General features: G+C 39.4%; 1 protein-coding gene across 9 annotated transcripts in view; it reads left to right on the plus strand.

The window, feature by feature from the left end:
* Positions 1–13,583, plus strand: part of ZBTB20 (zinc finger and BTB domain containing 20) — a 762,522-nt gene that overhangs the window by 597,437 nt on the left and 151,502 nt on the right. For all 9 annotated transcript variants that reach the window (XM_045540230.1, XM_045540226.1, XM_045540232.1 and 6 more), the window contains one exon: positions 7,510–7,549. The gene's annotated coding sequence lies outside the window, so the exon portion shown is untranslated. The remainder of the gene's footprint in view (positions 1–7,509; positions 7,550–13,583) is intronic.

A 13,583-nucleotide genomic window follows, 5' to 3' on the forward strand; every position in this document is an offset into this window, starting at 1 on the left:
TCAGCATTTTATAGGATTTTGTAGAATTATATAAAGCTAAACAAGACTAGAAAAGTTATTGAATTCATTCTCCTGACTGGAGACGGAGTTGTATTTTATTCCTTCCAAAATAGATGAAGAGCCAGGAAGCCAGGAAGAAAGAAATTTCATAACTGCTTTTAGCAATCTATTTGATTATTTACCACTTGTATATTTAGGATGTTCATCTTTAAGTCTTAAATTCTTCGCTGGATGGTTTTGCCCTAGGACAAAATGCCGATGATTATTCTCTTTGTAGCAACTCTTCTTATGTCAAAAAACTAGGAAGACACACCTCAGCTCTTTCTTTCCTAAACTACATTGTCCCAGTTTTTTTTAAACATTTGCTTTTGTTTTTATAGCTCTTTCTGTACCCAAGTGGCAAAGGGGACTATTTTAAAAAGTTCTGTCATATATGATGCCTCTGAGAAAGGCACTGCATATTTTAATTTCACTGTGCTGATGTGGAAATAGCCACAGCTTTTTCATTATATGCTGATGGACAGAGCATTTGTGTTCATTTAACCTTGAGGTTTAAACTTGTTCCCAAAAAAGTAACTGACTCATAGCATTGGCTAGACCCAGGAATAAAGAGCATCAGTTTTCCTAATCTTAAAACTCATCTTTCCCCCACTCCTAAAACGCACTAAAATTAACTTTTCCTTGACCTCTCTCTGGTGCTATTTATTTACTGATTTAACAACTTTTTTCTATTATCTTTGTCTCCTAAAATAGACGGACAGCATTTATTCAACAAACAGTGGAGTGTCATGCTGTGTTTAACATACTATGCTAGGCTTGGGAGATTCAAGTGTGAACTGTTAGCAGACTCAGAGACGTAGATGTCCCAGGCATGTTCGGGGAGGAAAAAATAGGCTGCCACAGTGTAAGAAAAAGCAGTGGTGGGGGAAAAAAAATTAAAAACTAGAGAGGTGTGTTGGGGCCAGATTATGAAAGATCTTGAATGCAAATAGTTGGTGGTGACAAAGACAAAAGTTACATTTTCAATCTATATTGCAGAAAGCTCCTTCCAAATCTCTAAAACACAGACCATGCCCATGTTGTCCTCATAGTTTAGTATCTGACAGATCATGGGGTACAGTACCTGCCTAATTTACATCTTTTGATGTAAATTTAGAGTCATGATTTTCTCCTTTTGTATTGTTTTTAACCATTTGAGGGAACCATTTGAGTAATGACAGCCTTCTGTTCACACTGATCTGGATGTTTCTTTCTCCCTCCTGCTGTGCCCATATTTATTCCGAAGTCCTCTGTACGACTAACATATTACTTTCTGTGTTTGTACACTGAGGAGTCTTAGGATGAATTTGTCTATAATAGGCACAATCTTTTTGCATCAAATGGCATTAATGGTAGGCTGTGAGCAGCATTATGACCGAATCCCTCTAAATGATCAGACCACATGATAATAGTGCCAGACCTTTTCAGCATCCACTAAAGAATATCAGTTTACTGTAGGTCAGAGGACCTGATACATCAATCCATTTGGAATCCATAAAGCTACAACTTTAGGAGTTTGAGATATGGAAGAAAAAGTTGCTTGGAATCAGATTGTAAAGTGTCCCTGAATGTCATCATGCCAAATGTGTCTAGTTTAGGAGCTATAAGAAACCATCCTGAATGTCTTAAACAAACTCAGTCCCTGCCAACCCTCCCAGCACCACTGCTTTCATTTCATTCTAGTCTCCTGTCAGACCCTATGCTTGTAAGAATCAGGAAGGATTAGGAAGACTTGTATGGGGTGGAGTGTTAAGTTGTATCTTGACAATGTCTCAGGCTGAGAAATAGTCCCAGACCTAATTGCTGAACTTTAGTTTTTAAATCTTCTCTCTTCATTGATTATTACCTTATTTTATCATCAGAATTGTTGAAGGTAGACATCCTTTAGAGTTGTTATCATAGCATCTTAGGGAAAGATAAAACATCATTATCATGCCCTTATCATTCTTCTTGGGATGGATCCAAAATAATATGATCTTAAAAAGCAGACCTCAAGATGTATATGACCATTTATGGCATTTATAGTCTTCTTATGACTGGCCAAAAGGAATATAAATACTTCAAGAAACTTGTCTGCAGGAGACTCAAAGGTACCTAGTAGGAGACTGCACATATGAATAACCCTTCCATCTGATTTTATCTTATAAACCTTTTGCCAGATAGAAAATAGAGAATTTAAAACTCCCAAATTCAGGGTGCATGAAATGTCATTAAATCTAGTATAGAATTTTTTGAATATGTCAGATAAAGGAAATCGTGAAGATGGAATATCAATTGACAGGAACCTGTGAAGCTGGCACTTATTCTGAGAGATATATGAATCTAAAAATCCAATAGTGCCTCATCCTTTGAACTTTTCAAAATACTGGAAGCCAGAAAGATATTAGGAAAATCAATAAGGTAAAAATTGTCATCCTACTATTTGGAATAACTCCCACATAAGAATTAATTAACACAATACTTTAGAACATTAAAGCAATGCTGCAATTTTATTTCTACCCGTAGAAAACAAAGATATAAACCCACCCAACTTCTAGAGAGAGTAGCTGAAGAAAAAAGATTAGAAAGATTAAAAGGCATGTCGAAGAGGTCATTTCTGTCCTGTTGTCACACCATTTACCCTCTTCAACTAGAAGCATAAGTGTTGAACTTCAGTTCATCCAAATTCCTCAGCTCTGTCATCAATGCTGTGACACATTCTAATTTTCTGACTCATTTATGATGAATAAGCTCTCCGTTTTCTATTCACAATGCTAAAAGTAACCAATTTTCGTGAGTTATGATTACTTCTTTTCCATTTTTTATTGCACTATTATTGTTTTCTCTGAGCAAAATTTGTCTCGCCCTTTATCACCCAATGTGAATCCCATGTGCAGAAAAGCCCGTGGACAGTAACGTTACCTAGGCTTGGAGTTAGTCAAGAGGAATGAGAGTCTTACGACCCAGATTCCGTTTATAACCCAGCCAGATACCTCAGCTGGCAAGTGGCTCAGCTTCCTCACCATAAAATGGGTATAATAATAGCTTTCCCTTACCACTGTGAAATATTTAGAATACAAATCAAGCCAAACCTGTCTCCTTCCAAAGAGAAGCTTAAACTAGCCTGCATAATCCTGAATGGGCCCAGATTTCAAGGGGAAACATAAAGTGGCAAACACCTAGAGGTAGTGTAATTTAGTGGTTAAAAATTTGTGGACTTTGGAATGGTAGTGACTTATTCAGATGCCAACAGCTATTTGATTTGGGGTAAGTTTCCTAATTTCTCAAATCTCCCTTTTTTCTCCAGTAAATTAAAAGTAACAGTATTTTCTCTTGTAGTGAGGAGTAAATGATATACTGTTAACAATGCTTTTCAAACTCTTCCACTTGGGTGATCCTCAAGTTAGAGTGAATGACCCAGTACTAGGGGTGCCTGCCAGAGCATCGCCTAAAAGTCTGCCGCAAACAAGACTTTTCAGCGACGTCTCAGGTTTTACCCTAAAAATACATACAAATTTTGCTTTATATTTTTGTTTTTCAGTAACTGGAAATTCCACGAGGACAAGAACAGTGTCTGTTTTGTTTCTTCTATAACATTCAAGAAGTAGTTATTGGATAAATTAAAACATCTACAATACAAGTTTAAATTACCCACCAGGAAAACTGACCCTCCAGGAAGATAGCCATGTCTTTATTATTTATGTTGTGGCTTTTTGTACTCCCCATTATACCGTTCCACATCTCTGGGTATGCCCATATCCAAATTTGAGAAGCATTTACTTAGTAAGATACCTGAAAGTACAGAAGGTACTCAGTAAATAGTAACTCTTGTTATCATTATCATTTCACTGTTCAACACTTCTCTACCCCACTGTTGCCAAGGTTCTATGGACATTTTTAAAAAGAAATTATAAAGGACTAGGAAGGCAGGCGTCTTGGCTTCAAAGGAGCCTCTGTGTCTCTAACTGCATACCCTCACCCACTTGGAGCTCTATTTCTTATATTTTTTCTTTATTCCCAGATTCAATTTATAGTGCTTTATTAAAACTTTCTAGAAGCAGTGAGCAGAACGATTGAAAGAGGGTTTTCTCCCCTCTCTTCCTAGGCCAGATGTTACCAACCTGGGATTCATAGATGGCCTTCACAGAGTCTGGGAATTCCCTGAAACTTGATATTTCTGAGGAGTTTTCTGAGAAGACATGTTCTTATAAGAATTTGTATCACATTAAAATGTTGACAACCACTGCCCTAGAACGTTATGTAAATCAGCCAGGCATGGTGGCTCAGGCCTATAATTCTAGCACTCTGGGAGGTTGACACGGGAGGATCACCTGAGGTCAGGAGTTCGAAACTAGCCTGAGCAAGAGTGAGACCCTGTCTCTACCAAAAATAGAAAAAATTAGTCAGGCTTGGTGGTGTGCCGTGGTGTGTGCCTATAGTCCCAGCTACTCGGGAGGCTGAGGCAGGAGGATCACTTGAGCCCAGGAGTTTGAGGTTGTGGTGAGCTGTGATGATGCCACTGCACTCCACCAGGAGAGACAGAGTAAGACTCTGTCTCAAAAAAAAAAAAAAAAAAGATTATGTAAATTGAAATTAGAATTGACTAATCTTTAAAATTACAATTAATAATACTTTTAGTTCCTTGGAGATTGACACAATATAATAATTTTCACTTGGAAATCATAAAACTAAGATTAGACTTCACCATAAGTCACCCCCCTCCTCCTCCTCTCTCTACTCATCCCCCTACCACGTTTTAATGTTCTGAATTATTTAGGCTTTACATTTTTATATTCTTTGCTAGATAGTTGTGCTTTGAACCTAGCATGCTTAAAGCAAATATTTTTAATCTTTGTGGAATTATTATAGATAATTCTTTGCATTTCAAGTAAAAACAACTTATACACATATAATGTGAAAGTCACTTAGGTGGATAGAGCATGTAAATAATAATTCATATGTAAAATAATAATTTGAATTCAACAAATATAAATCTGAGAACACATTCTCAGAATTGCTTAGCAGATTATAATTCAATCAAGAAGGAGGGGATCTTCTGACATTTATGAACATTTATGAATTGTATAAGAATTCTGAGATTAAATTTTAGCCTTAGTATTAAATTTGGGATCAGGATTATTGTTTTACATTAATATATAAGGACAACCATTATACCCAATAAAATCTTCAATATAACTTGGCTTTGTCTTAGACTGTGACATACACACTGTGATTTTTCTCTCCATCTTGGATTCCTGTCATTGACAGCCAGCCTGTGTGTCATTTGACATCCAGGAAAGATGGTTTTCATTCCAGACCTTGGAGGTATTAGTCAATTTGGGTACACTGATCTCTTTGATCACATCAAAAATTTAATTTTGACTAATTTTATGAATAAACGCTTCTTGAAATTTAGAAAGAAAAGTTATATGCTTAGATGTGAGAACCTAAACACTAAGTATAGTTTTTAAAGAACATAATATATTATTGAGAGTCATCAGAAAAATGATAATTGAACATATTTCATAGAAAATCACTAATCTTATTTCCTCCTTTTCCCCAAAGATTGGGAAAGAAAGTAAGCTCAAAAAGGGTGAGGGACAGAAGGAAAGAAAGACAGAAGGACAGGGAGATAGGAAGGAAGGAAGGAAGGAAGGAAGGAAGGAAGGAAGGAAGGAAGGAAGGAAGGAAGGAAGGAAGGAAGGAAGGAAGGAAGGAAAGAAGAAAGGGAGGGAGGGAGGGAAGGAGGATGAAGGGGAGCAGAAAAGAAGGGAAAGTAGATAAGGAGGGAGGAAGACAGAAAAAAGCTAAGAAAAGATGCATCAGTGTCATAGTCTAGTATTCTGGATTGTAGATAAGACTAGAACATAGCAAAACAGAGTTTTAAAGTCTTTGAAGACTAGTCAGTCTCTTTTTTATATTTCAAATTTATATGTACTTTCAATAAATCATACACAATCTAATTATCTTCCTAAGCATTTTCATTAAATGCATCAATTTTGTGGAACATTTTGAAAGCATTGGAGATCTCCAGCCTCTCGTGTTAGTGTGCATTATGATCCAGGCTGCAGATTTTCATCTTAACTCTTCTTGTCACCATCCTTCACACCTGCACCTGCCCGGGCAGAGTTTCACATGGGCCACAAAGGGGAAATCGTTCCTTTGGAGTGATCTCTACGATTGTGCATTTGTCCAGAAAACTTTCTGAGAAGGGAGGTCTCTTTAATTGCTAGTTTTCTGCTTTAACCTTTTTCAGTGCAAAGTTACTTAATCATAAGGTCCTTCTACTTGATCTCCTTTAATAAAGTTTGTTTTACATGTTTATGAAGGCCTTATAATATGAAGTGGTTAAAATCATGGTGTCAGACAGGCAAGAATTCAGTCAGCGTATATTAAGTCCTTGATATATTTCAGTGAGGTAGAGGTGGTGGAGGGGGGGACCTGCTTTGTTTTCTCAATATCCTTGTTTGGTTTATTAATTTTTTATGGATCTGCTGTTACTTCAATTTTATCCTCCTATAAGAGAAGCTATCAAAACAATGGTGGGCAGACCAGTTCTATGTTAATTTTTTTTGGCATGTGATTTAGAGAATGAAAAGGAGAATTATTGGATTTTAAACACAGGAGGAGAAACCGTTAAGGTCAAGTCCCCCCAAACCTGAAATTTTCATCATTAGAGATAGATGTGTTTTGCGGGATAGATGCTTTAGTTTAAAATAACATTATCTGATTATTTCCCGGCGTAGAGGGGCCATTCTAGGCTGGTGACAAGGGGTAAAGGAGGCAGTATCAGAAGGGAAGCCCAGGCAGCAAGGCAGACTTTGCCAGGTTCTCAGCAACACTGAAGGATAGCAACACAGAGATGTGTTGAATTTGTTGAGAGGCTCTTCTGGGCATTAAACATAAGAAATTTACCCTTAAAAGAGGGTAAATCAAGATTTGACTCACCTTTCTCAAAATTAGCTAAAATTAGTCATGTGCTATATAGTAAAGCTTTTACCTGTTCTATTCAGTGCTACCCAAATGAACTTTCCGCAGTGATAGAAACGTTCTGGATCCGTGCTGTCCAATAAGGCAGTCAGTAGCCACCTGTGAGTACTGAGCACTTGAAATATGGCTAGTGTGACTGAGGAACTAAATGTTTACCATTTTATTAAACTTTAAAGAATTTAAACTTAAGTAGACAAATGTGACTAGTGTATTGAACAGTAGTACAGCTCTGGAAAATTCTATATGGTAGAGATCAAAATGCAGTTGACAAGGATCTTGGCATTCCTTGTGTAGGGAAGCGCTATGTCATTGGTCATCATAGCAGGGGGTCACACTTTGGAAATTTTTTATTAAGCTGGATCTCCTTTATTTTGGGGCTTCAGGTAACAAAATGAGCTCCTTTAGGAACAACCAGGCCCATATATACCTAGATTTGCTTTCCTGCTTCCCACTGTATCATTGGATATGTTTTTAACTCCTTGTTTTTTCCTTGATTTTCAGCTCTTTGACCATCAGTCTGTGGCCTGCCCCTGCTTTTTATGTAAGTAAAAGTGATTTTTTTTAACCTTTAAAAAAAGTGGCAGATGTGGAAAATTTTGGTCTTTTTTGGCATATTTTCTAGTTGACTTTGTTGTGGTTTCTAGTGTTTCTGTAGTATATATTAGCTTCTTTTGCGTTTGGAATTGATGCTGTTGGTGGTAGTGGTAAATCGCCATCCATGACGGGGCTGAAAAGACAAGGGGCCCAGCCACTGTGCTTATAATATAGTACCTTTACTTGGCCACAGCTGCTGTTTGCAAAAGTCACTGCTCTTCTAAACTATAGCCTACATTCCTCAGCCAAATACCAGCAACAGTTGGGCTTTTGCTCCACTGTCAATCACTGGGCAATTATTTGTTCTTCAGTTATGCACCCATCCCTAGGTCCAATAGTTTTTTTTTAATTTTAACTCATATATCAGAGCTTTAATTTATTGAAAAAAATTCTAACATCCTTTTACTAAGAAGTACAAGACTGAAAAGTAAACAGGCTAAAATTTTGTGCAAAATTATAAAATCTAGGAGGAAAAAAATTAGGATTCACATATGTCAGAAGGTTATAGAAGGTACCATTCTGTTTTAGAAAAGATGAGAAGGCATTTGGAGGGGGGAAAAAACCTTCATTTTATGTGAAAAAAGAGAACATTTATTATTTAAAGCCCAAACAGGCTGCACTGAGTGAGTTCAGTTAAATTTTACTTTAAGCTACTTGAAAAAGGTTCTGGGGCAACGAACCCAAATAATCAAAGTCACTATAAGAGACACCACCGAAGAGATCCTACAGGTAGTGACAGTCTCCTAATGTGATAAATAGTCATCAGCATCCTCTGGCTGCTTCTCACTGTGAGCACTGTCCCTTAATCACAACATTACATCTTGCTTCACTGAGGTATTTCTTGTGTTATAATCATTTGCACAGAAAGGAGGTTCCCATCGCTCTTTTTCTTGTGTGTGGCTTCCAGTAACATTCCTAGAAGCTAGTGGGCAAATATATTTAGAGGAGCAGAATCCTCCAAAGGATGCTAAGGCTAAAGTCTAATGCGACAGTTTATTTGACAGAGAAAGGAGATTGATTAAACTCCCCAAAGACTGGAGCTGTGTGTGATGCATTTATACAGCAAGGGTGGGTCCTACCTGCCCCTGACAGGTCTTGTTATTCTCTATTCTCGGTGTTGATGGAGTGGGTCTGTTAATGCTTTGGAGGATGTCAACGTGCATGCTTATGGTTCCCACTTTATGCCTCCACATCCCTCCCCTCAGTTACCTAGCACTGCATATTTCTAGTCCTCTGACTGGCAAATCATTTTTGTTACAGTTCTTTTGTGTAAAAACAGTTCACATAATAGCTCTGTGTTAGACAAGGCATTAATCCTCACATCACCGGGATGAGTCAGCACAGTGCACTCCTGCCCGCACGGCTCAGCTATTATGACGTCAGCGCTATAGGGCGAGCCTCAGACACAAGCAGTGCAGAGGACCTGTGTCACTGATTAGAAATCAAGGGGGAGACCTTTGAGATAAAAAATATTGAAAGGCTGTCTCTGGCTCATAGGAAAATGAGAAACTGATTGTATGCTAGTTCAACCATCAGTTGCACAGCTTCTAGATCCTATTTTTTTAAACCAGAGATAAGGCTGGGGGAATGACATGTAGTGAGCTGATAGTCATTCATATACCCATGACCTTGTCCCACCCCTGGGCCAAGCTTCATGTGTGCTTGGATTGTTCTAAATCCTGAGACTGCCTTATGTCAGCGGGGTGACAGGGCCTATAACAGTCCTGCTGTCCTCAAGTGCCCCATGGACACAGCTGATGGCCCCAGGGTGGTATCCCGGAGGCCCATCTAAAGGAAAATGTTGCTTGGGAAGAGATCAGAACAGTATCTCTCCAGCACTTTTACTCCAAGTGCCTCTTCAATGGCCTCCTCTAAACAGGTGCAGACTTCTGCTGTTCGACCTTCTCTTCTTGGCACTGCAGTTAGTCCAGTGGCCCGATCTGGATTTGACTGAGATTTCAGCAGGAACTGAATAGCTGCCAGATGTTCCCCCAAGAGTTTTCCATTCCATTACTGTTTAGCAGAAACAAAGAGGAACCCTCCATAACCTGCCAGGCTTCCTTGAAGCAGATAGCACAGACTTGCCCTATTGGGAAACCCAGTAAGTTAGGCCCCTCTGCAATTCAGACTCAGATTTATTCTCAGGACAGTACCTTTCACTATTAGAAATTAAGTGTTGAAAAGGGTGATAACTTATAGCCTCAGTGGCATTCTCTGTTAAAAGACATTCCTCCATCGCAGCATCCATCCCTCACTCTTACTGTCCCCCCAGCCAGTTTCCAGCCCTCGTGATCAGAAAGTGCCTTACTGCTGGGATCTTCTGCCTTCATTAGATTGTTAATGGGCTCCTACCATGCCTATAAAAGCTAATACTACTGCTTGGCTTAGTTGTGATTAATTATCATGCACAGCTCTTTATTTAGTTTTCAGTCAACAAACATTTATGGAAAGCTAGTCACATTCTTGGTTCCAGGAACTCTAAGATAAATAAAAAAGTGCTTCCTTTCATTAAGAATCTCAGCAATTTCAATAAGTGAATAAAGGCTATAGCATGTGATAGGTACTGGAATTCAGGTATATACAAGGTGCGGTGAGAGGAATGAGAGAGACGTACCCACTTGCATGTGGACATGTGTCCAAGCTGGTCTCAGAGTCGAATGAATTGCAGCTTACCAGGTGGATATGGGAGAGCAGAAATAAAAGGGGATCATGATCAGGTAAAAAGAAAGAGCATTTACAACAGGTAAAAAGAAGGAGGCATTAAACAGCAGCCAGCTCCAGAGGTCTGAGTAGTTCAGTGTGGCTGGGGCACGGTGGATGAAAGAGGAGTAAGAGAGATTGGGCTAGAAAGAAGACAGGAGGCAGATCACAGAGGGCCTTGCATGCCGTGCAAAGGAGTTTGGACTTGATCCTACAGGCTCAAGGAGTCTATGAAGAATTTTAAGCAGATTTATGTTTTAGAAAAACACTGGTGATAGTAGAGATGCCTGGCTGAGAATAGGGAGACCAGGTCAAAGGTGAAAACCAAGGGCCTGAACTGTGCAGTGGGGCTGGAGTGGAGGGAGAGGCTATTTGGTAGTGTTGACATAGACATTAACATTTACATAATTCCAGCATATCTTGGACCACTGCATAATCTTCACCTTCTAAGAGAAAGGTTGATACATTGTATGGGGCCAAATTTCAGACCAAAATACACCTCAATTTAAATCTGACCCCACTCTTAGCTGCTGCCTACCAGTCTCCAGGGGTATGTGTCTCCTTCTGCCCATGGTGAATGTGGGGGAGGAGCAGGCAGATGAGAAGACATTCTCAGTGTCCTGCTTTTCTCTTCTTCCACCTGAAAATGAAACAGTTTCTAAATAATGTCCCCCTAAAGTCAATCAGTCCCCCAATTTCCTATCATTTTCCCATTGCTGCCTTTTTCTAAGCAAAATTTCCAAGCCATTGATCTGAATTGCAACTTATGCACAGCCGGGTGTTGAAACAATTCAGTGTATTCATTCCTTCTCTCTGAATTAGAGTTCACCATAAGTGTGCTTTTCTCTTGTTCACTTTGGGCTGCCAGGACAATTTAAAGGAAATTTTCAACAGCTTATGTCTCGTGTACCATGTTCTCTTTTGCAAATGGGAGGATACGCGTGGGTGTATTTAAGTCTTCTCTATATTGCTTTCTGGAGAAAGGTTTGAGAAGATGAACAAGATGAGGAGTAGGGACCTATTGAAAGCCCAGGTCCCCCAGTGACCTGAGTGCAGAACGTAGGCTGGTGATCAGATGGTCAATTATGTGTTTGTCAAAACACAGTGGGCTGCATTCCAGACTGCCAGCTTTAGAGGCCCAGCTTCTGCCAACCAAATGTCATCTGGGAACATGCAACACTGGGCACTGTGAAGGAGTTTGAAATAGACCATGCCACAGCCAACCTACTGCCAGTCTTATAGCACCAATATGGCATGCACAGCCGGGCCCCATGTTTCAGAGCTCAGGAATTCACTGTACTAAATTCATGAGGTCAGATGGGTTCATGTTTTCAAAGCCTATGTTCTCTGCTTTGAACACTGTGACTTGCTCCTTAGCAATTTCCAAGGGATTTTTCCAGTCACATCTCTGTGGAAACCACTCTTTTTGTGATGGTTATAAGAGCTTTGTAACTGTCCCAGAGGACAAGGGAAAAAAAATAAACGTGCTCTGACAATGACTGTGATTCCGACAGAGGGATTCCAACTCTTAGGAAATTACATTAAAGGTGCATAGCTTTTAAAATATCAGGAACCACCTTGGCAACTTATAAAAAGCAGAAGGGCTTTGCCTATTTTATAAAGTGATTTGCATATACCTGCATAAATAATGTCCCCACCTGTACTTTTATGCATTTAGGTTGAATAAATTAAATTCCATGATCTTTAAAATATTCACTGTCTTTCATTGCTCAGACACCATTTTCAGGACCCTTCCTCCTCATTTTTTTTTTCCTGTGGTAGTAGTGGCTATTTTTTTCAATCTCTCAGCTAATTCAGAGAATCAAAACACTCTGCAGACCAGTCTACCACAGCCAGGAACATTACTTCTCTCTGCTTATATTTCTCTTAGCCTTTCTACCTATCAGACCATGAGTTGCATCTATTTTTCATAAGGGAAAATGAGAGAATGTATTACTAAGGTAAAAACACAGCACAAGATAAGATTAAGCTCTACTACCTATATGTACATACAGACTTGCACTGATACACACCTCCAGGACATGCCCACATTAACCTTTTCTTTCCTTGGCCGCTGCCACAATCCCTTCAGGAATCATCTAGCTATTAAGACATATCAATTGTAACTTCAAATTAAAGCCTGGTCAGTAAGCCAGCCTCAACCACCTTCATTCTGTAAGACACCAATCCCCAACCTTTTGGCACCAGGCATAGGTTTTGGGGAAGACAGTTTTTCCATGGAGTGGACGCGGAGGATGGGGGGTCGGGTGGAGAGATGGTTTTGGGATGATTCACATTACGTTTATTGTTCACTTTATTTCTGTTATTATTACATTGTCACTTGCCACTCATGGATAGGGTTTTGATATGAGTCTGCAAGCAATTGATTTATTATTGTCTCTGTGCAGTCAAATCTCTCTGCTAATGATAATCTGTATTTGCAGCTGCTCCCCAGTGCTAGCATCACTGCTTCAGCTCCACCTCAGATCATCAGGCATTAGATTCTCATAAGGAGTGTGCAACCTAGATCCCTCGCAGGTGCAGTTTACAGAAGGATTTGCACTCCTACAAATGCTGCCGCTGATATGACAGGAGGCACAGCTCAGGCAGTGATGTGAGCGATGGGGAGTGGCTGTAAATACAAATGGAGCTTCCCTCGCTTGCCCACTGCTCACCTCTTGCTATGCAGCCCAATTCCTAACAAGCCACGGATCAGTACCATTAGGAAAAGAAGTTAGACTGTTGAGTGTTTTGTATACATATAAGGCAATAAATGACTAAGTTCCTTTGGAATGATATAGTCCAGGAAGTACCATAGGATTTCATTCATGAAAGAGAGCCTTGAAGGCTGGAAAGTTTCGTATAACATATGATTCAGCTGGGTCCTGAAAAATGGCTAAAATGTGAAGAGAAAGAGAATCATATTCCAAACAAAAGCATTAATACAGCAAAGTGCTAGAATCTTATAACTGGTCCATATGTAGCATGGCTCCTCCCCACCCAAATTCTAAACCCGCTGAAAAAGAACTGATAGCTAGGGAACCAAAATTTTTTGTAAAGGTTGGTTGAAGGGCACAGCTTAGTGTGATAGGCAAAATGGGCTCGCTGAGCCCCTTTCCTTCAATCAAATCTTGGATAAGCCCTCTCGAAGGGAAATTTGGAGCCACATAGGAGCAACACTTTTGCGGGTCACTAACTACAATAGTCTAAGTATAAAAGGAAGGACAAAGAGGCCAAACTCCTAGACTTACAGACTTTGATAGATCAGATTGGTTCTACGT

Source organism: Lemur catta, chromosome 1, assembly GCF_020740605.2.
Source record: "Lemur catta isolate mLemCat1 chromosome 1, mLemCat1.pri, whole genome shotgun sequence".
In the NCBI taxonomy this organism is placed as follows: Eukaryota; Metazoa; Chordata; class Mammalia; order Primates; family Lemuridae; genus Lemur; species Lemur catta.